The following is a 20,875-nucleotide window of genomic DNA, read 5'->3' as shown; positions in this document are numbered from 1 at the left end:
CATCAAAGGTAAGAGGAATGTCTCTTTGTTGGGGGTCCAGGATGCAGCTCGAGGGCCTTAATTAGACAGGCAAGGGACTGAAATGGATTCAGTGACTTGGTGAGGCCAGTGCTGGTAGCAAAGTGTTCTGCCTGGTGCTGTTCCAGCAGAGGGATGTGGCAAGTGGCCTGTGTCTGGGCACGAGAAGCCTCTGCTCTGGGGCTGCATTTGAGCAGCTTTGGCTGCTGGAGCTGCACCAACCCCTTTGGCAGGGTCCCTTAGGGCTTGCAGGAGCAGCTGTGGGATGTGTATCAGCACAGGCAGTCTGGCCTGGGAAGGGTGTTGGAGGAATTGTGGCTGAAAAGTGTCTGCCAGCGAGATGGGTTCACCCTGGAGGCCAAAGCTGTTGGAGCTGGAGCCTGGGGGTGTGAGCTGCTCACATTGGTTCCATATTGGCTTCTGTGGCCAGTCTGTTCTCAATGAACTTGTTGATGCAGCGCAGGAGGCTTCTGGCAGCTGGGTTGCTTCCCATGGCAGGGCTGGAGGTGTCCTCAGCCTCCCTGTGCTGCTGCCCTTGACTGTGGATTTTGTCTTCCAGGCCTCCCAGAGCAAGTTGACAGAGCGCTGAGCCTGATTGGCAGCAGGTTCCAGCACCTGTGTCTGGACAACATCTACTGACCTGCTCTGGGCTGGGATGGGCTTCACTTCCAGCAGAGTTCTAGGAGAACTGTTTCTCCTTCACTCATCTCTTGTTGTTTGTTCCCTTTGTCTATCCTCTCGTTTATGGTTATACCTGTTGTCATCTTCACTTCTTTTGTGTTATTAAACTGTTCTGATTGCAACCTCTGGGAGCTTTTGGGTGTTTTCCCTTGTGTCTGGTTCCAGCAGTGAGCCAGCAGCCTCCTGGCTCTTTGTCCCCAGCTGAGCAAAACCAGGACATCTACCCCATCCCTCCCCCTGCTCCAGTGACAAATCCTTCTGTCCTTAGGACTGCAAAGAACCAGCTGCCTCCATCACTCTCTGCAGAGAAAAGCAAGAGGACAAAGTCTTGCCTAGCCCAGCTGTAGTTTCCCTTGGCTGTATCCTACAACTCTGTCCATGTGATACAAAATAAAGCCCAACATTGGACAAGAAAAACACTGGCAACAAGGGAAACTTGACAGAAGCTTTTGGCTCCCAACTGCCCTGTGTAGGGAGCCCTGGTTTGGGGCTGTCCTGGTTGGGGCTGGGTTGGTGCACCCCATCCTGACGTCATGCCCAGGAGAGAGGTGAGGAGCTGCCGGAGGGGCACGTTGAGTGCTGTCCTTGTGTGAGCTGACACGGGCAGCACGCAGCAACAGCCACAGAGCCACGGATCAACTGCCAAGAGTCAAGTTCTTTGTGCTGGTTTGAGCCTGGCTAGATACAAGCTTCCCACCACACCGCTCTATCACCCACTTCCTCAGGATCCAGGAAGGGGAGAGTGACGTTGGGTTAAAAGATCCAGAGCTTTGGCAGTTTTATCAGTAATAATTTCTAAAACCGCTTGCAATCCAATTGTGGTTCAAATGATAACCTGGTTCTGTTGCCCTGGCTATTGGTTCACTGGGATTCCAAGTGGCAGGCCCATCATGTTCAATTATTCTAGAAACTTCTAAACCAGACAGGATTAGCAAGACCTATCAGCCCCTTCCAAGGCTGTCAATGGTGGCTGACTTGTTCTCTCAGAGTAACCACGTCCTGTATCGTAACTGCAGGGGCACGGGAGAGCTTGATTCAATTCTCTGTCATCTCCAGTCATTCTCCAAGTGCCTTCTGCTTCTCAGAGAGTGCACAATGGGGTTGTTAAACTGCAGCTGTTCTGTCTCTAATGATTCCCACTGTGAAGTGCCCGAATGCCAAAGCTGAGAGGCGTTTTCCTCCAAGAGCAAAATGACAATGCAAACCTCTTTGGCGTGAAAAAACAAAGGAGATTTCATCCTCCGTGGGAAACCCCCCCTGGAACAAGTTCCTGGCGGGCCCTGGGAGCCCGTGGGTAGAGAGGAGCCCAGGCCAGAGCAGGTTGGCTTGTTTTGTGGACATGGGGCTAAAGCACCACCAGACCTTTGAAGCCCACGGAGTCCCGGCCCTCCCCTCACCCTGCGCAGCCCAGCACTAACCCACGGCCCCAGCTCCTCAGCTCCAGGGCTGGGCCATGGCTGCGGGGCTGGGGACTCCCCCCGTCCCCGGGCAGCCCGGCACAGGGGCTCACGGCCCACGCTGGGGACAAGCGGCTCCGTGCCGCCTCGCAGCGCCAGCAGGGCTGCTGTGCTCCCCTCAGCGGGCTCTGCCCCGGGCACAGAGGGGCATAGAAGGGTGGCCACGAGCAGGGGCGGGACGGCGGCCTCCTGGCTGCCTCCCACCGCCCTGGGGCTGTCACTGCCACAGCAGCCTCTGGGCCCGTGCTGAGCGGCTGCTGCCGGCACAGCTCAGGTGCCCGTGCTGGCGTTCGCCCGCCCTGACAATACTTGTTGCACTCGGGTTCCTTTTGCTTAGAGCTCGCTGCTCTTCAGCACCTCGCGGGTTTGTTTCGCGGGCACTCGGCTGTGCGAGGCTTGCCCTCAGTGCCCAGGGCTCCGGCAGGGCCTGTATCTCAGAGGGTGCTTTTAGCGAGCGGCGGCACGCGGCTCCTTCCCCTCAGCGGCCACGAGCAGGGGCAGCGCCCGTCGCTCCGGCACCGCGGCACCGTTCCAGTCGGGCGCCGTGCCGGGCGGCCCCGGGGCCGCGGCGGCGGCGGGTCGAGTCGGGCGCCGCTCGGGGCGGCCCCGTCGCCGCGGTAACGGGGCCCTTCCGTGCGGGCGGCGCCGGGGCGGAGCGCGGCTCGGCGGCTGCCGGATCCTCGCCGGGATTCCCCTCCCGGAGCCGCGGCGCCGCCGCCTCGGGGGCCTCTGGCACAAGCGATCGCCGTGCCGACCGGCGGCTCGGGGAGAACGCGGCGTGCGGCGGTGCTCTGGAGGCCGGGACGGGCGGCTGGAGTCGGGCCGTGCCGGTGAGCGCAGGCTCGGCTCAGGGGCTGCGGCTCGCCGCGGCTGCTCCGGCCTCTCGGCTGCTGCCGGCCGCCGCCCTGGAGCTTGTCTGTGCTTCCCTCCCTGTGGCAGGTGCAGGGAAGCGGGCTGAAGGCAGCCGGTAACGCTGAGCGGGCTGTGCAGCTTCACAGACGGTGGGGTTGTGTTTCTGAGAGCAAAAGTGGGGTTTAGGTGGAGTTTGGATGGAAAAAGTGAGGTTTTGGAGTAATTCTGAGGGGAAAAGAGGGACTTTGGGGAAGATGTGAGGAGAAAAGGGGTTTTGTGTGAGTTTTGAAGGACCAAGTGGGGTTTTGGGGGAGTTCTGAGGGATGAAAAGAGGTTTTGGGGTAATTGTGAGGGAAAGCAATTGGGATTTGGGTGTAGTTTTGAGAGGAAAAGTGGGGTTTTGGAGCAATTCTGAGGGGCAAAGTGGTGTTTTGGTTTATTTCTAAAAGGAGAAGTGGAGTTCTGTTGGAGTTTTGGGAGAAAAAGTGGGGCTTTGGTGCAGTTTTGCAGGGGAAAGCTGGGATTGAGTACATTTGCGAGGGCAAAGAGCGGTGGAGTTGTGGGCTAAAGTGGGGTTTTGTTTCAATTGTGAGAGCAAAAGTGTGGGTTTGTGTGGAGTTTGCAAGGAAAAAGTGTTTTTTTGTTGGGGTTTTGAGGGGAAAAGTGAGGGTTTAGGGGAGTTCTGAGAGATAAAATGAGGTTGGGGGCAATTCTGAAGTCAAGTGAGGTTTGGGTGGGGTTTTGAGTGGAAAAATGGGTTTTTGGGGAACTTAGGTGGCAAAAAGTGGGGTTTTAGTAGAGTTTTGAGAAGAAAAGTAGGGTTTCGGGGGGGTTCTGAGGGATAAAATAAGGTTTTGGCACAATTCTGAGAGAAAAAGTGTGGTTTCAGTGAAGTTGTGAGGGATGAAAGGAGGTTTTTGGGCATGTCTGAGGGGAAAAGTGGGGGCTTTGGTGGTTTTCTGAGGCGGCAAAAGTGGGGTTTTGAGGGTATTTCTGTGGGGAAAAGTGTTTGATTTGGTAGAGTTTTGAGAGGAAAAGCGAGCTTTTGGGGAAGTCCTGAGGGGAAAGTGTGAGGTCTGAGTGGAGTTGTGAGGGAAAAAAAGGAAGGTTTTGGTAACTATTTGAGGTCCAAAGTGGGGGTTTGGGTGGAGGTTTGAAGGAGCAAGTTGTTTTCTGTTGGGATTTAGAAGGGAAAAGTGCGGGTTTGTGGGAGTTGTGAGGGATAAGATGAGGTGTGGGGGCAAATCTGAAGGGAAAAGTGAGGTTTGGGTGGCATTTTACAGGAAAACAGTTGGGATTTAGGTGGAATTTGATAGAGGAAAAGCGGTGTTTTTGAGCAATTCTGAGGGAAAAGTAGAGTTTTTGTTTATTTGTGTTCTGGTTTAGCAAGGAGCAGCTTTTGGCTTAGTAACAGGGGGAGCGGGTTGCAGTGAAGACCCGGTAAAGAGTTTGCGGACTCTCCCCCGGCTCCTGGGTTCACACCCACCTCCGCCCGGCTGGGCCAATCTGGCGCCTCTGCCAGCGCTATTTAGGGGACGGGAATTCGAAATGCGAGGCAGGAGGTGTAAGAGTGACAGGAGATGGAGGCGACCACGCGGACCCTTCAGCCAGAGAAGGAGGAAGGAAGGAGAAGCAACAGACCAGAGACCCCTCTGCAAGCCGTGGCGAGAATGCAGCTGTGCCCCTGCAGCCTGTGGAGATCCATGGCAGGAGCGAGAGTTCCCAGCAGCTCCGTGTGAGTGAGCCCGGACGGGAGAGGGACTGTGTGGGGAGGGGCCATGGCCCAGGCCGTGCTGGAGAGCCTGCACGCCGCAGAGCAGCCCCACACGAGAGGCAGAGACGAGCTGCAGCCTTTGGAGTCAGTGGGCATCGGAGCAGCCCGTGCAGGGCTGCCATGCGTGTGAGTTACCCCACGGACTCGCAGGGAGGACTGGTGTGGAGTTCACCCGTCCTAAGGAGGGACAAACGGCAGAAGCTATCGGGAACAGACTGACTGAGGCCCCCACTGCCTGCCCCCCCCGAACCGTTCAGGGGGGGACAAGGTAAAAACCCCGGGATCAGGGCTCTGAGCCCGGGAAGAGGGGAGGGGTGGCAAGAAGGTGTTCTTCAAAAGGCTGGTTGGACTCTTCATTGATGTATTGCTCCGTGTTGTTTCATTTTGGTTATGTTTTGGGTTTTTGGGGGTATGTTTTAGTTGATGTTGCATTACACTGTTTCTCTGTTTTCTTCCCCAAACCGAGTGGCCTGGTCTGCTTTGTCCTGAACCTTAAGCGGCAATTAAGCTCTCCCTGCCCTTGAGCAATTCTCAGCCACTTGGGTACTCCGGGCTAATCCTGGTCTTTGTTCCCTGATGGGCCTAAACCAGGACAATTTTTGAGAGCAAAAGGGAGGTTTTGTTGGAGTTTTAGGAGAAAAAGTGGGTTTTGGTGCAGTTTTGCAGGGGAAAAGTGTAGTTTGGAAGAGTTTTGAGAGGCAAAGTGGGGATGGAGTAGATTTCTGAGGGCCAAAAGCAGTGGAGTTGTGGGATCAAATGAGGTTTTGTTGCAATTCTGAGGGGAAAAGGTGGGATTTGGGTGGAGTTTTGAGGGAAAAAGTGGGGTTTTGGTAAATTTTTAAAGGGAAAAAGTGGTGTTTGTGTGGATTTTTGAAAAATCCAAGTGTTTTGGTGTGGTTTTGGGGAAATTCTGAGGGTAAAAGTGGAGTTTGGGTGGTGTTTTGAGGGGGAAAATGGGGTTTTGTTGGAGTTTTGAGGGGTTTTGGTGTAGTTTTGGGGAACTTCTGGGGGAAGAAGCGGGGTTTTGTTGCAGTTTTGAGGGAAAGAGTGGTGTTTTGGTGGAGTTCTGAGTGAAAAAGTGAGGTTTTGGAGGTATTTTCCGAGGAAAAGTGGGTCTTGGGTGCTATTCTGAGGGAAAAAGTGGGATTTTTGGGAACTGCTGGGTAAAAAAGTGCCATCTTGAGGGAAAAAGTGGAGTTTTGGAAGCGTTTTGAGGGGAAAAAGTGGGGTTTGGGGGAATTCTGAGGGATAAAATGAGGTTTTGGTGCAATTCTGAGAGAAAAAACAGGATTTTGGAGGAGTTTTGAGGCTGTAAAGTGAGGTTTTAGGGAAAAAGTGAGGTTTTGGTAAATTTTTAAAGGGAAAAAGGGGGATTTGGGTGGATTTTTGAAAAAACCAAATGTTTTGCTGGGGTTTTGAGGGGAAAAGTGGGGTTTGGTAGAATTTTCAGGGGAAAGGTGCAGTTTTGGGGAACTTCTGGGGTAAGAAGCGGGGTTTTGGTGCAGTTTTGAGGGAAACAATGGTGTTTTGGTGGAGTTCTGAGTGAAAAAGCGAGATTTTGGAGGTCTTTTCAGAGGAAAAGTGGGTTTTGGGTGCTATTCTGAGGGAAAAAGTGGGATTTTTGGGAACTGCTGGGTAAAAAAGTGCCATCTTGAGGGAAAAAGTGGAGTTTTGGAAGCGTTTTGAGGGGAAAAAGTGGGGTTTGTGTGGATTTTGAATGCAAAAAAGGGGGGAGTTGGTTGGGTTTTGACGGGAAAAGTGAGGTTTGGGGGAGTTCTGAGGGATAAAATGAGGTTTTGGTGCAGTTCTGAGAGGAAAAAAAAGGATTTTGGAGGAGTTTTGAGGCTGTAAAGGGGGGTTTGAGTACATTTCTGAGAAAGAAAAGTGGCACTTGGGTGGTGTTTTGAGGGAAAAAGCAGGGTTTTGGTAAATTTCTGAGAGCAAAATTGGGTTTAGGTGGAGTTTGGATGGAAAAAGTGAGATTTTGGAGTAATTCTGAGGGGAAAAGAGGGACTTTGGGGAAGATGTGAGGAGAAAAGGGGTTTTGTGTGAGTTTTGAAGGACCAAGTGGGGTTTTGGGGGAGTTCTGAGGAATGAAAAGAGGTTTTGGGGTAATTGTGAGGGAAAGCAATTGGGATTTGGGTATAGTTTTGAGAGGAAAAGTGGGGTTTTGGAGCAATTCTGAGGGGCAAAGCGGTGTTTTGGTTTATTTCTGAAAGGAGAAGTGGAGTTCTGTTGGAGTTTTGGGAGAAAAAGTGGGGCTTTGGTGCAGTTTTGCAGGGGAAAGCTGGGATTGAGTACATTTGCGAGGGCAAAGAGCAGTGGAGTTGTGGACTAAAACGGGGTTTTGTTTCAATTGTGAGAGCAAAAGTGTGGGTTTGTGTGGAGTTTGCAAGGAAAAAGTGTGTTTTTGTTGGGGTTTTGAGGGGAAAAGTGAGGGTTTAGGAGAGTTCTGAGAGATAAAATGAGGTTGGGGGCAATTCTGAAGTCAAGTGAGGTTTGGGTGGGGTTTTGAGTGGGAAAATGTGTTTTTGGGGAACTTAGGTGGCAAAAAGTGGGGTTTTGGTAGAGTTTTGAGAAGAAAAGTAGGGTTTGGGGGGTGTTTGGAGGGATAAAATAAGGTTTTGTTAAATTTCTGAGAGAAAAAGTGTGGTTTCAGTGGAGTTGTGAGGGATGAAAGGAGGTTTTTGGGCATGTCTGAGGGGAAAAGTGGGGGTTTTGGTGGTTTTCTGAGGCGGCAAAAGTGGGGTTTTGAGGGTATTTCTGTGGGGAAAAGTGTTTGATTTGGTAGAGTTTTGAGAGGAAAAGCGAGCTTTTGGGGAAGTCCTGAGGGGAAAGTGTGAGGTCTGGGTGGAGTTGTGAGAAAAAAAAGAAGGTTTTGGTAACTATCTGAGGTCCAAAGTGGGGGTTTGGGTGGAGGTTTGAAGGAACAAGTTGTTTTCTGTTGGGATTTAGAGGGGAAAAGTGCGGGTTTGTGGGAGTTGTGAGGGATAACATGAGGTGTGGGGGCAAATCTGAGGGGAAAAGTGAGGTTTGGGTGGCCTTTTACAGGAAAACAGTTGGGATTTGGGTGGAATTTGATAGAGGAAAAGCGGTGTTTTTGAGCAATTCTGAGGGAAAAAGTAGAGTTTTTGTTTATTTCTGAGAGCAAAAGTGAGGTTTTGTTGGAGTTTTAGGAGGAAAAGTGGGTTTTGGTGCAGCTTTGCAGGGAAAAGTATAGTTTGGAGGAGTTTTGAGAGGAAAAGTGGGGATGGAGTACATTTCTGAGGGCCAAAAGCAGTGGAGTTGTGGGATCAAATGAGGTTTTGGTGCAATTCTGAGGGTAAAAGTGGAGTGTGGGTGGAGTTTTGAGGGGAAAAGTGGGGTTTGGGTGGATTTGTGGAAAAACAAGTGTTTTGGTGGTGTTTTGAGGGGAAGAAGTGGTGTTTTGGTGGAGTTCTGAATGAAAAAGTGAGGTTTTGGAGGTATTTTCAGAGGAAAAGTGGGTTTTGGGTGCTATTCTGAGGGAAAAAGTGGGATTTTTGGGAACTGCTGGGTAAGAAAGTGCCATCTTGAGGGAAAAAGTGGAGTTTTGGAAGCATTTTGAGGGGAGAAAGTGGGGTTTGGGGGAGTTGTGAGGGATAAAATGAAGTTTTGGTGCAATTGTGAGAGAAAAAAAAGGATTTTGGAGGAGTTTTGATGCAAGTTGCCTTTGCATAAGGCCAGTGCAGAGAGCCTCAGGTTCCATCAGAAATCATCTGCTGGTTGTTTCAAGTGCAGAGCACAGAGTCTGGATAAATGTCCAGCAAGAGCTGTAAAGGGAGAATCCCATGCAACAAATGTGAAAAGGGGGGTGGAAAAGGGAGGGAGAATTCTCAAGTCCAGGTGGCCAAAATGTCAAACCAAAGCCAAAGTAAAGTCCCCAGGAGATCAACAGAAACTTGTCACCACTGCAGTGAGAGGGAGACTTTTAAAACACCCATTGTTTGCTCTTCCAGATGCTGGGTTAGTGAGGAAACACTGGGCTGGAGAAGAGCAGGAAAGAACAGGCATCTGCGTCATTGAAACACCATCACTTAGTTTTGCTACTACCCAGACAACAGCCAAAGTATGTGCTGTAGAAGATACCACATCTGATGTTTTCCTTTATGTGACAATAAAAGGTGAAAAGGTAAGATATTTTTATCTCTATAAACCTCTTTGTGCACTCTGCTGTAGAAGTTATAACTTTGTGACAAATTTAAGACCGAAAAGTGTTATTTGCAAGTGAATTTTGTAATTTGCCATATACAGTAGAAGTGCAATCATTAACTTATTAGAAGATTTATTTTCTAAATCTGTTGTTTGTGAACTTTGGAATGAATTCTGTGAGGTGGAAACTTGTGAACTGCTTTGGAAGGTATTGACAAGTAAATGAAGTCCCCCAGGTACTTCAGATGAACAACTATGTGAATTTACTGTACTCTTGTCCTTCTTTGTGATACACTTCAAGATATTTCAAGAAGGCAGTTGCATGGTGTTATGAAAATAAATCCAAGTTCATATGTGCATAAGGCTGAATTCCCAAACAGTTGGGAGAAAGGAAGAAAGCTCGTTGCACTTACCAAAGTGCGTAACTCCTGCTAAATCTCTGCTGCAGCTACTGTCAGACTTAAGCAGCTGCCTAGTAGACAAAAATAAATGTGTTTGAAAACTGCTGCCATTTGGAGTATTTTACCAAGACTTTTAACATTAGAGCTGTGGTCTTCACTGTAGACAATAACTTGGATTACATCTTAATTTGAATACCTTCTCTGTTCAGAATCACAGTTGGCAAGTGTCACTTCTCTCTGAGACAGTGAGAACTTTTAAGTTGAATATTGTTTTTTCCTGCCAGGTTTGGATGCACTCTGAATCAAAGGGACATAAAACTAAGATAGTTTTTCTAAAAATGTTTAAAGCTCATAGAAAACTGAGCACAGAATTTTAGGCAAAAGCATGAAACTGGTAAGTAACACCTGTTTGGAGAGCATAGAGGAAGATATGACCAACTTTCCTGCCCTGGAATGAGTACTCTTCAGAAAGCATTTGTACATACTGCATATGTCTTCCTGTTGTCTCCAGCTTCAAGTAAATTCTAAAGCAGTATGTGATGGTGACTTGCTTGTTGATTCTGGTCAGTCAAAGACTTGGGTTTTTTAGGTATGCATTAATGATGATCTCGTCTTAAGCAGCTTTGCTCATTTTGAGCAAGCTGAAGAGAATGCAGTGAGTTCAGCAGATTATCAGGAGACCCAAACATCATTAAATCTTGACTCTCTTCCAATGAAAGTTGTTAATCCTGCACTTGATTTGAGGACAGTGCTGCTCCAGCAGAAGGTATCAACAGATCCTGAAACAAGTGGGAACCGTGTGTGTCGGCAGCAATCATTCATGCAGTGCATCATTTGTCTTTACCTGGATATATTGAACTACTGTATCAGTTGGAATCCAACAAGTGGAACAAAAGGTATCCTAACAAACACTGCCTATGTATCAGACTTTACAAAGAGCAATCAAATCAGCAGATGCAGGAATATTCTAAAGCATTTTGTCCTTGATAAGACAAAGGGTGAGTTGCAGGATCATTTGTTGATATGCTGAAAAGCATTAGATACTGTTGAAATAACTTGTAGCATTGATCAGTGATACCTTACTATTTGATTTGAGTTTAGAGGGATTTCTCTACACAGAGGTAACTTGAATGTTTCCTGTGAGTTGTCTTGTTTAAAACAGACTTGAATCACTATAAATATCCTCTGTCCTTGTTCCCTCGGTTCATTTGCATATCTTTATGTAACTACAACTGTCTTTTGGTTGTTCTTTTTGCCATTAGAAAATGAGACAAGCAGAGAAAGAAGTCAGTTGCAACCAACTGTAAAAACACTGGCCTTTCATAGATTCAGATAATCACAAACGTGTTTCTGCATCTTTTCAAATTGTCTTTCTAGATCTTGCTGTATCTGGTTCTGTTCTTGAAAAGACATGACAAAGCTCCAACACAGATGACAGTGAAACTACCACATCTGTAAGTGTTAGATTTTCTATTCAAATGTCAGAATGAATTAAGTGAAGCATCTGTAAGACAGATTAGGAATACTGTAGTCAGCTATCACGTCCTTTTCTGTAACAAATCTGGGACTAACTCTTGATCTAGTTAAAAGAGAACATTGTCCTTCAAGTTTGTGGTTCTGGTGGTTTTGGTTTTTTATGCAACGATGGACTTTGAACAGGTTGTGTCTCCTTTTGTGCTCACTTGCTCTAGTGCTGTGAAGATGTGTAGTGGTTTTGTGTGGCCAGCTTTTGGTAGTTGTTGGGGGAATACAGGGGCGGATTCTTCAAAGAAAGAGCTGCCAGAAGCTATAGCTTGAGCAGTGAACATGAACTGATTCTCCTGTGTGGTTGATGTTCTTGTTGCATGCTTGATTCTTAATGAAGAAAATTCTGTTAGGTAAGAAAACCACCTTGAGCTCAGTAATCTTTTTTTTCTAAAATGTTGCTCTTAAACAGTATTTTACTGCCAGAGAAGGGTTTGTCTTTTCTTGATAGATTGTCAAAACAATCCCAGGATTGCCTTTCAAGGAAAATCCAGCAGTTCACACAGACAGGTATGGTACAGTATGTTACATATTTGAACCAATTGTTTAGCCAGATAATTAGGAGCTGTAGTATGTTTCCAGTTACTCTTCTTAGACAGCTAAAAGGGCAGAGGGTAAGACAAGATTTGTGCACATGGTATTGGGGAAGGAGGCCATTAGAAGCTGCTGATACTTATCCAGACCACAGTAAAAATAGCAATTCTTTCTAAACAAGGCTGTGATGAGGCAGTACGTTTCTGCACACTCAGCATATTCATTTGCCTTCTTTTATTCTTAGTGTGATTTATAAAGTTTTCCAGCTGAATGAAATCTGACTGAGTTGATTTGTGCAAGGCTTTTATTATGCTGCAGATCACTTGCTGCATATGTAAACAAGCTGAGGGGTGTTTTTAATTCAAGTTTTAACTGTTGCAAAGATGCATTGTTTCATGTTTTTGCAACTTTAAGACACCTTTTTCCTGCAGTCCCATCTGATTTTCTTCTGAAGCTGAGGAAAGGTGCAGTGGATTTTTGAAAAATCCAAGTGTTTTGGTGTGGTTTTGGGGAAATTCTGAGGGTAAAAGTGGAGTTTGGGTGGTGTTTTGAGGGGGAAAATGGGGTTTTGTTGGAGTTTTGAGGGGTTTTGGTGTAGTTTTGGGGAACTTCTGGGGGAAGAAGCGGGGTTTTGGTGCAGTTTTGAGGGAAACAGAACTCCACCAAAACACCACTGAGTGAAAAAGTGAGGTTTTCGAGGTATTTTCCGAGGAAAAGTGGGTTTTGGGTGCTATTCTGAGGGAAAAAATGGGATTTTTGGGAACTGCTGAGTAAAAAAGTGCCATCTTGAGGGAAAAAGTGGAGTTTTGGAAGCGTTTTTGAGGGGCAAAAGTGGGGTTTGGGGGAGTTGTGAGGGATAAAATGAGGTTTTGGTGCAATTCTGAGAGAAAAACAAGGACTTTGGAGGAGTTTTGAGGCTGTAAAGTGGGGTTTGAGTACATTTCTGAGAAAGAAAAGTGGCATTTGGGTGGAGTTTTCAGGGCAAAGATGAAGTTTTGGGGCATTTCTTAGGGAAAAGGTGGGATTTGGGTGGTGTTTTGAGGGAAAAAGCAGGGTTTTGGTAAATTTCTGAGAGCAAAAGTGGGGTTTAGGTGGAGTTTGGATGGAAAAAGTGAGGTTTTGGAGTAATTCTGAGGGGAAAAGAGGGACTTTGGGGAAGATGTGAGGAGAAAAGGGGTTTTGTGTGAGTTTTGAAGGACCAAGTGGGGTTTTGGGGGAGTTCTGAGGGATGAAAAGAGGTTTTGGGGTAATTGTGAGGGAAAGCAATTGGGATTTGGGTGTAGTTTTGAGGGGAAAAGTGGGATTTTGGAGCAATTCTGAGGGGCAAAGTGGTGTTTTGGTTTATTTCTAAAAGGAGAAGTGGGGTTTTGTTGGAGGTTTGGGAGAAAAAGTGGGGCTTTGGTGCAGTTTTGCAGGGGAAAGCTGGGATTGAGTACATTTGCGAGGGCAAAGAGCGGTGGAGTTGTGGGCTAAAACAAGGTTTTGTTTCAATTGTGAGAGCAAAAGTGTGGATTTGTGTGGAGTTTGCAAGGAAGAAGTGGGTTTTGGTTGGGGTTTTGAGGGGAAAAGTGAGGGTTTAGGAGAGTTCTGAGAGATAAAATGAGGTTGGGGGCAATTCTGAAGTCAAGTGAGGTTTGGGTGGGGTTTTGAGTGGGAAAATGGGTTTTTGAGGAACTTAGGTGGCAAAAAGTGGGGTTTTGGTAGAGTTTTGAGAAGAAAAGTAGGGTTTGGGGGGTGTTTGGAGGGATAAAATAAGGTTTTGGCGCAATTGTGAGAGAAAAAGTGTGATTTCAGTGGAGTTGTGAGGGATGAAAGGAGGTTTTTGGGCATGTCTGAGGGGAAAAGTGGGGGTTTTGGTGGTTTTCTGAGGCGGCAAAAGTGGGGTTTTGAGGGTATTTCTGTGGGGAAAAGTGTTTGATTTGGTAGAGTTTTGAGAGGAAAGGTGAGCATTTGGGGAAGTCCTGAGGGGAAAGTGTGAGGTCTGGGTGGAGTTGTGAGAAAAAAAGGAAGGTTTTGGTAACTATTAGAGGTCCAAAGTGGGGGTTTGGGTGGAGGTTTGAAGGAACAAGTTGTTTTCTGTTGGGATTTAGAGGGGAAAAGTGCGGGTTTGTGGGAGTTGTGAGGGATAACATGAGGTGTGGGGGCAAATCTGAGGGGAAAAGTGAGGTTTGGGTGGCATTTTACAGGAAAACAGTTGGGATTTGGGTGGAATTTGATAGAGGAAAAGCGGTGTTTTTGAGCAATTCTGAGGGAAAAAGTAGAGTTTTTGTTTATTTCTGAGAGCAAAAGTGAGGTTTTGTTGGAGTTTTAGGAGGAAAAGTGGGTTTTGGTGCAGCTTTGCAGGGAAAAGTGTAGTTTGGAAGAGTTTTGAGAGTAAAAGTGGGGATGGAGTAGATTTCTGAGGGTCAAAAGCATTGGAGTTGTGGGATAAAATGAGGCTTTGGTGCAATTCTGAGGGGAAAAGGTGGGATTTGGGTGGAGTTTTGAGGGAAAAAGTGGGGTTTGGGCGGATTTGTGGAAAAACAAGTGTTTTGGTGGTGTTTTGAGGGGAAGAAGTGGTGTTTTGGTGGAGTTCTGAATGAAAAAGTGAGGTTTTGGAGGTATTTTCAGAGGAAAAGTGGGTTTTGGGTGCTATTCTGAGGGAAAAAGTGGGATTTTTGGGGACTGATGGGTAAGAAAGTGCCATCTTGAGGGAAAAAGTGGAGTTTGGGAAGCATTTTGAGGGGCAAAAGTGGGGTTTGGGGGAGTTGTGAGGGATAAAATGAGGTTTTGGTGCAATTCTGAGAGAGAAAAAAAAGGATTTTGGAGGAGTTTTGATGCAAATTGCCTTTGCATCAGGCCACTGCAGAGAGCCTCAGGTTCCATCAGAAATCATCTGCTGGTTGTTTCAAGTGCAGAGCACAGAGTCTGGATAAATGTCCAGCAAGAACTGTAAAGGGAGAATCCCAGGCAAGAAATGTGAAAAGGGGAGTGGAAAAGGGAGGGAGAATTCTCAAGTCCAAGTGGCCAAAATGTCAAACCAAAGCCAAAGTAAAGTCCCCAGGAGATCAACAGAAACTTGTCACCACTACAGTGAGAGGGAGACTTTTAAAACACCCATTGTTTGCTCTTCCAGATGCTGGGTTAGTGAGGAAACACTGGGCTGGAGAAGAGCAGGAAAGAACAGGCAGCTGCGTCATTGAAACACCATCACTCAGTTTTGCTACTACCCAGACAACAGCCAAAGTATGTGCTGTAGAAGATACCACATCTGATGTTTTCCTTTATGTGACAATAAAAGGTGAAAAGGTAAGATATTTTTATCTCTATAAACCTCTTTGTGCACTGTGCTGTAGAAGTTATAACTTTGTGACAAATTTAAGACCGAAAAGTGTTATTTGCAAGTGAATTTTGTAATTTGCCATATACAGTAGAAGTGCAATCATTAACTTATTAGAAGATTTATTTTCTAAATCTGTTGTTTGTGAACTTTGGAATGAATTCTGTGAGGTGGAAACTTGTGAAGTGCTTTGGAAGGTATTGACAAGCAAATGAAGTCCCCCAGGTACTTCAGATGAACAACTATGTGAGTTTACTGTACTCTTGTCCTTCTTTGTGATACACTTAAAGATATTTCAAGAAGGCAGTTGCATGGTGTTATGAAAATAAATACAAGTTCATATGTGCATAAGGCTGAGTTCCCAAACAGTTGGGAGAAAGGAAGAAAGCTCGTTGCACTTACCAAAGTGCGTAACTCCTGCTAAATCTCTGCTGCAGCTACTGTCAGACTTAAGCAGCTGCCTAGTAGACAAAAATAAATGTGTTTGAAAACTGCTGCCATTTGGAGTATTTTACCAAGACTTTCAACAGTAGAGCTGTGGTCTTCACTGTATTGAATTTTAGGCAAAAGCATGAAACTGGTAAGTAACACCTGTTTGGAGAACATAGAGGAAGATATGACCAACTTTCCTGCTGTGGAATGAGTACTCTTCAGAAAGCATTTGTACATACTGCATATGTCTTCCTGTTGTCTCCAGCTTCAAGTAAATTCTAAAGCAGTATGTGATGGTGACTTGCTTGTTGATTCTGGTCAGTCAAATACTTGGCTTTTTTAGGTATGCGTTAATGATGATCTCGTCTTAAGCAGCTTTGCTCATTTAGAGCAAGCTGAAGAGAATGCAGTAGACCCAAACATCATTAAATCTTGACTCTCTTCCAATGAAAGTTGTTAATCCTGCACTTGATTTGAGGACAGTGCTGCTCCAGCAGAAGGTATCAACAGATCCTGAAACAAGTGGGAACCGTGTGTGTTGGCAGCAATCATTCATGCAGTGCATCATTTGTCTTTACCTGGATATATTGAACTACTGTATCAGTTGGAATCCAACAAGTGGAACAAAAGGTATCCTAACAAACACTGCCTATGTATCAGACTTTACAAAGAGCAATCAAATCAGCAGATGCAGGAATATTCTAAAGCATTTTGTCCTTGATAAGACAAAGGGTGAGTTTCAGGGTCATTTGTTGATATGCTGAAAAGCATTAGATACTGTTGAAATAACTTGTAGCATTGATCAGTGATACCTTACTGTTTGATTTGAGTTTAGAGGGATTTCTCTACACAGAGGTAACTTGAATGTTTTCTGTGAGTTGTCTTGTTTAAAACAGACTTGAATCACTATAAATATCCTCTGTCCTTGTTCCCTCGGTTCATTTGCATATCTTTATGTAACTACAACTGTCTTTTGGTTGTTCTTTTTGCCATTAGAAAATGAGACAAGCAGAGAAAGAAGTCAGTTGCAACCAACTGTAAAAACACTGGCCTTTCATAGATTCAGATAATCACAAACGTGTTTCTGCATCTTTTCAAATTGTCTTTCTAGATCTTGCTGTATCTGGTTCTGTTCTTGAAAAGACATGACAAAGCTCCAACACAGATGACAGTGAAACTACCACATCTGTAAGTGTTAGATTTTCTATTCAAATGTCAAAATGAATTAAGTGAAGCATCTGTAAGGCAGATTAGGAATACTGTAGCCAGCTATCACGTCCTTTTCTGTAACAAATCTGGGACTAACTCTTGATCTAGTTAAAAGAGAGCGTTGTCCTTCAAGTTTGTGGTTCTGGTGGTTTTGGTTTTTTAGATTGCAACGATGGACTTTGAACAGGTTGTGTCTCCTTTTGTGCTCACTTGCTCTAGTGCTGTGAAGATGTGTAGTGGTTTTGTGTGGCCAGCTTTTGGTAGTTGTTGGGGGAATACAGGGGCGGATTCTTCAAAGAAAGAGCTGCCAGAAGCTATAGCTTGAGCAGTGAACATGAACTGATTCTCCTGTGTGATTGATGTTCTTGTTGCATGCTTGATTCTTAATGAAGAAAATTCGGTTAGGTAAGAAAACCACCTTGAGCTCAGTAATCTTTTTTTTCTAAAATGTTGCTCTTAAACAGTATTTTACTGCCAGAGAAGGGTTTGTCTTTTCTTGATAGATTGTCCAAACAATCCCAGGATTGCCTTTCAAGGAAAATCCAGCAGTTCACACAGACAGGTATGGCACAGTATGTTACATATTTGAACCAATTGTGTAGTCAGATAATTAGGAGCTGTAGTATGTTTCCAGTTACTCTTCTTAGACAGTTAAAAGGGCAGAGGGTAAGACAAGATGTGTGCACATGGTATTGGGGAAGGAGGCCATTAGAAGCTGCTGATACTTATCCAGACCACAGTAAAAATAGCAATTCTTTCTAAACAGTAGCTTGAAAACAAGGCTGTGATGAGGCAGTACGTTTCTGCACACTCAGCATATTCTGTTGCCTTATTTTATTCTTAGTGTGATTGATAAAGTTTTCCAGCTGAATGAAATCTGACTGAGTTGACTTGTGCAAGGCTTTTATTATGCTGCAAATCACTTGCTGCATATGTAAACAACCTGAGGGGTGTTTTTAATTCAAGTTTTAACTGTTGCAAAGATACATTGTTTCATGTTTTTGCAACTTTAAGACACCTTTTTCCTGCAGTCCCATCTGATTTTCTTCTGAAGCTGAGGAACCCACCAATTGTCTTGGTTAAAAAAACCTTTGGGTTATTTTCAGATACCTAAAACCTAATAGTAAATTTTACATCCAAAATGGTACTTTTTGATTTCTTCTGTCATATTTGAGGGTTTTTGTTGGCACAGGTAATACATCAGAGATATTTTGTAGGTGAACTGTTTCGTGCCATTTTAGAAATATTGGTGATATTTATCGATTACACTTTCCTTTTGCATTTCCATTGAATTTAATATTTGTATATTTCTCAGGCTTCAGCAGTGCTTAAATTCTGATCCTTTGAACACACATAGAACTGAAAATGAGCAACAGGTAATTCCAGGATATAACTTCCATTTAAACCTCTGCAAACGTGTGTCATATATGTGGAAGGTGTGGGTAGTGTTGAGGCTACAAGAGTGGTCATTGTGGAGGGACACCAGGGACTGAATCCAGCCACATCAGCAACAAGACCAGACCAAAGGTCAGCAAGCCAGCAAAGTTGGTGGTGCCTCTGTGAAAACAGGAGGGGCAAAAAAAAAATGCAGGGGAAGAGAGAAAAAGAAAAAAAGCAAGAAACAGAGGCAATGGGCAAGTCAGGGGACAGTAGGAGTCTCAGCACTGTTCTGTGTGACGTGTGTGTGAGTTGTACTTCATTTCTGTTTAGCATTTCTTTGGCTAATTCTTCTCAAAAAAACAGTTTTTAAGTTGGATGTAAGCTCAAACCCATCTACTAAGTATTGCCTTTGTCATCTATTTCACATGGTTTCAGAGTTTTCAAAATCTTGAAGAAAGAAACTTTGTCTTTTTTGGCAAGAAAATGAAGCCACCATCAATTCTGGAAACAGCACCACTTCTTGAAGATCTGGAAAGGGTAATGCTAATGTAATACATTACATTTAGTATTTTTAAGACTAGTATCATACCTTAACTTTCAGATACTAAATATTACAGTAGCTAATTTTGATTGAGGAATGTGTAGGAGGTTGTTCATACGGTTGAGTAATTTATGCTTCAGAGAGACTGTAGAATTGTACAGTTTCATCTGATCTATCAACCACTGCTACAAATGATGGCATTTGAATGAGATGTAAGAATTTAACTCCTCATCCCAGAAGAACTCTTATCATATTGTGTGTTAAGGAAATGTGTTATGCAGTGGGTCAAAGGCTTTTAAATTGCTCATTGCTTTGTGTTGCCTTGTTGGTGTTTCAAGCACACGATTTTCAGGTAGAACTCTTTATTTCTCTTGCTGTAGGAACTTACTTGGAAAAAAACTTTTAGGCCCTAACTCCACTGAATCTTACTGTTGGCCACCAATAGCTCAAGGATGTGATGCAGTTGCCATCTCATATCAGGGAAATAATCCTTTCTTGTATATTCCACCAATTCTTACACTTTTGCAGTCGAGCAGTTGCTACAAACCTTGAGAAACAGGAGTGGAGGATGTATATATTAGAGTACTGCAGGCTTTGTGTTCTAAGGTGCAAATGTCAATGAATGATCCAAAAGGTAGTGCATGTTGAGAATGGGTGCATCTGATGGAATCTTAGAGTATCTTCATGATGCTTCCCAGGTTATTTAGGCCATCTGCTTAGACATTGACAGAGATGGACTGCATGAGTGTGGCAGTCTGTAACTTTTTTATCAAGTAATATCTAACAAGTGGTTAATGTCATATCACTTGGATACTCGATGAAGCTTGATTTTTAAGGGGCTGTTACATAGTGAAATGGAAATGTCTGGTTTGATTTTTAAAACATTGTCATTCATTTTCTAATGCATGAGATCACAGAAACATAGACTTACTGAGGCTGTAAGGGACCACTGAAAATGGCTCACACAGCTCCAAGTAAGACAAGATGTTTCTGCTTCTATGAAACTTTTGGACCTTTCACCGTGTGTTGCTGCACATCCATTTGTCTCCAGCTTGGTGCACGGTTCCTCGGGCCTGTACCATCTGCATTGAAGAGGTGATATGGTGTTAAAAGCTTCTGTTTGAAGCATTGAAAGGCCTGTTTTGCGGATTTTAGTTTTGCCCTAAATTCTGAAACAGTACAATGACTAAGATTCTAAACAGTTGTCTCATGCTCTACTGTAACTCTTTTGTACATCCACACCTAGCCACTAGCACTTATCTTGTGTCCTGGGTGGAAGAAGGCACAACTTGTTTTTGAGCTACTGAAAACATACCAGAGATGCTCCAGACAGCTTCATCCAATGTTGTTAATACTTGGGCAGAACAAAGAAGCAGCTAAAAGTGTGAAAATCTGAGGAAGTAAGAATACTTCTGTCGTCTGAATGACACTTGAATGCAATGTAGGCTGTCTTAGTTGCACAAAACTGTAAGAAAGGAAGTTTTACTTTTTCCTATCAAGTGATCATTTTGTTTCTTAGATGCTGTAACTCTAGTGATGCATGAAGCTTCATTAATGCTATTGAACAGTAAATAGCATTAAAGCTGTTAAAATGATCTGTGTTTTTGCAAGTCTCATAACCACTTTTTTGAGTCAAATGAGTGGGAGGGGTTTGCTGAGGTTCATGCTGAATTAAGATTCATCATAGATGTTCCTGATTTAGAGGCAGGTTTTACAATAGTGGTTTTATTTTTACATGTGTGTATTTTTACAAACATGTGTAGATATGGAAGATACAATATTGGCTTTATTTTGTTGCTAAAACCAAACTTCTAAAGGCTATGCTTGAATGTGTTTAAATATTTACCTTCTGTCGATCTGGTTCTACCATGGTCTTGTTGGGAAATGAAATGACATCCTGCTCTGTAAAGCTGTTAACAAAGACTTTTCAGTGTTTCAGAAACACAGTTTTGCCTACTCAGATCTTAAAGACACACAGGGGTAAAGAAATAGAAGTGAACTAAAATGACTGTTGACTAGAAGTCAGAACATGGAGTTATATGGTCCCTATTTAAAACAAAACAAAACAAAAAACCCCAACCAAAAATCAAACACACACAAATATCCAAACAAAAATACCTTACCACCAAAACCAACCAAAAACACCCTTCCCATAACTTCAAGATGATGCATCTGAAATGCAGTTGAGACCTTCTTAATAAAACTACTGTGTCATGATGTGGAATGAAAATTAATGTTAACAGTTGTCCTTTACCGACTTGTAGGTGAGGTAATAGTGCCTGCACCATATTGCCTCCTGAGACTGTCTGAACGTCACACGCTGTTTCGTAATCTTTGCCATCTTGTTCTTGATGAGGTTGAGGTGCTGTTCTCTGATACTCCTGAACAGGTAAATAGCTTACATGTTCAGATGGGAAAATACTGTTCAATTGTGCAAGTGTTTTGAAAGCAAGTGTCACCCACTGAAAACAAACACCTTCCTGAACCCCAGTGGGAGAGTTGAAAAGAAAATGAAGTTTGAAAACCCCACATTTTTATACTTCTGGCAGAATGAAGTATTGGAGAAGTGGAGTTGTAATCAGT

The sequence above is a fragment of the Colius striatus genome, unplaced genomic scaffold (assembly GCF_028858725.1).
Source record: "Colius striatus isolate bColStr4 unplaced genomic scaffold, bColStr4.1.hap1 scaffold_36, whole genome shotgun sequence".
Classification (NCBI taxonomy): domain Eukaryota; kingdom Metazoa; phylum Chordata; class Aves; order Coliiformes; family Coliidae; genus Colius; species Colius striatus.
The sequence above is the reverse complement of the archived record's forward strand: the minus strand, read 5'-3'. Positions refer to the sequence as shown.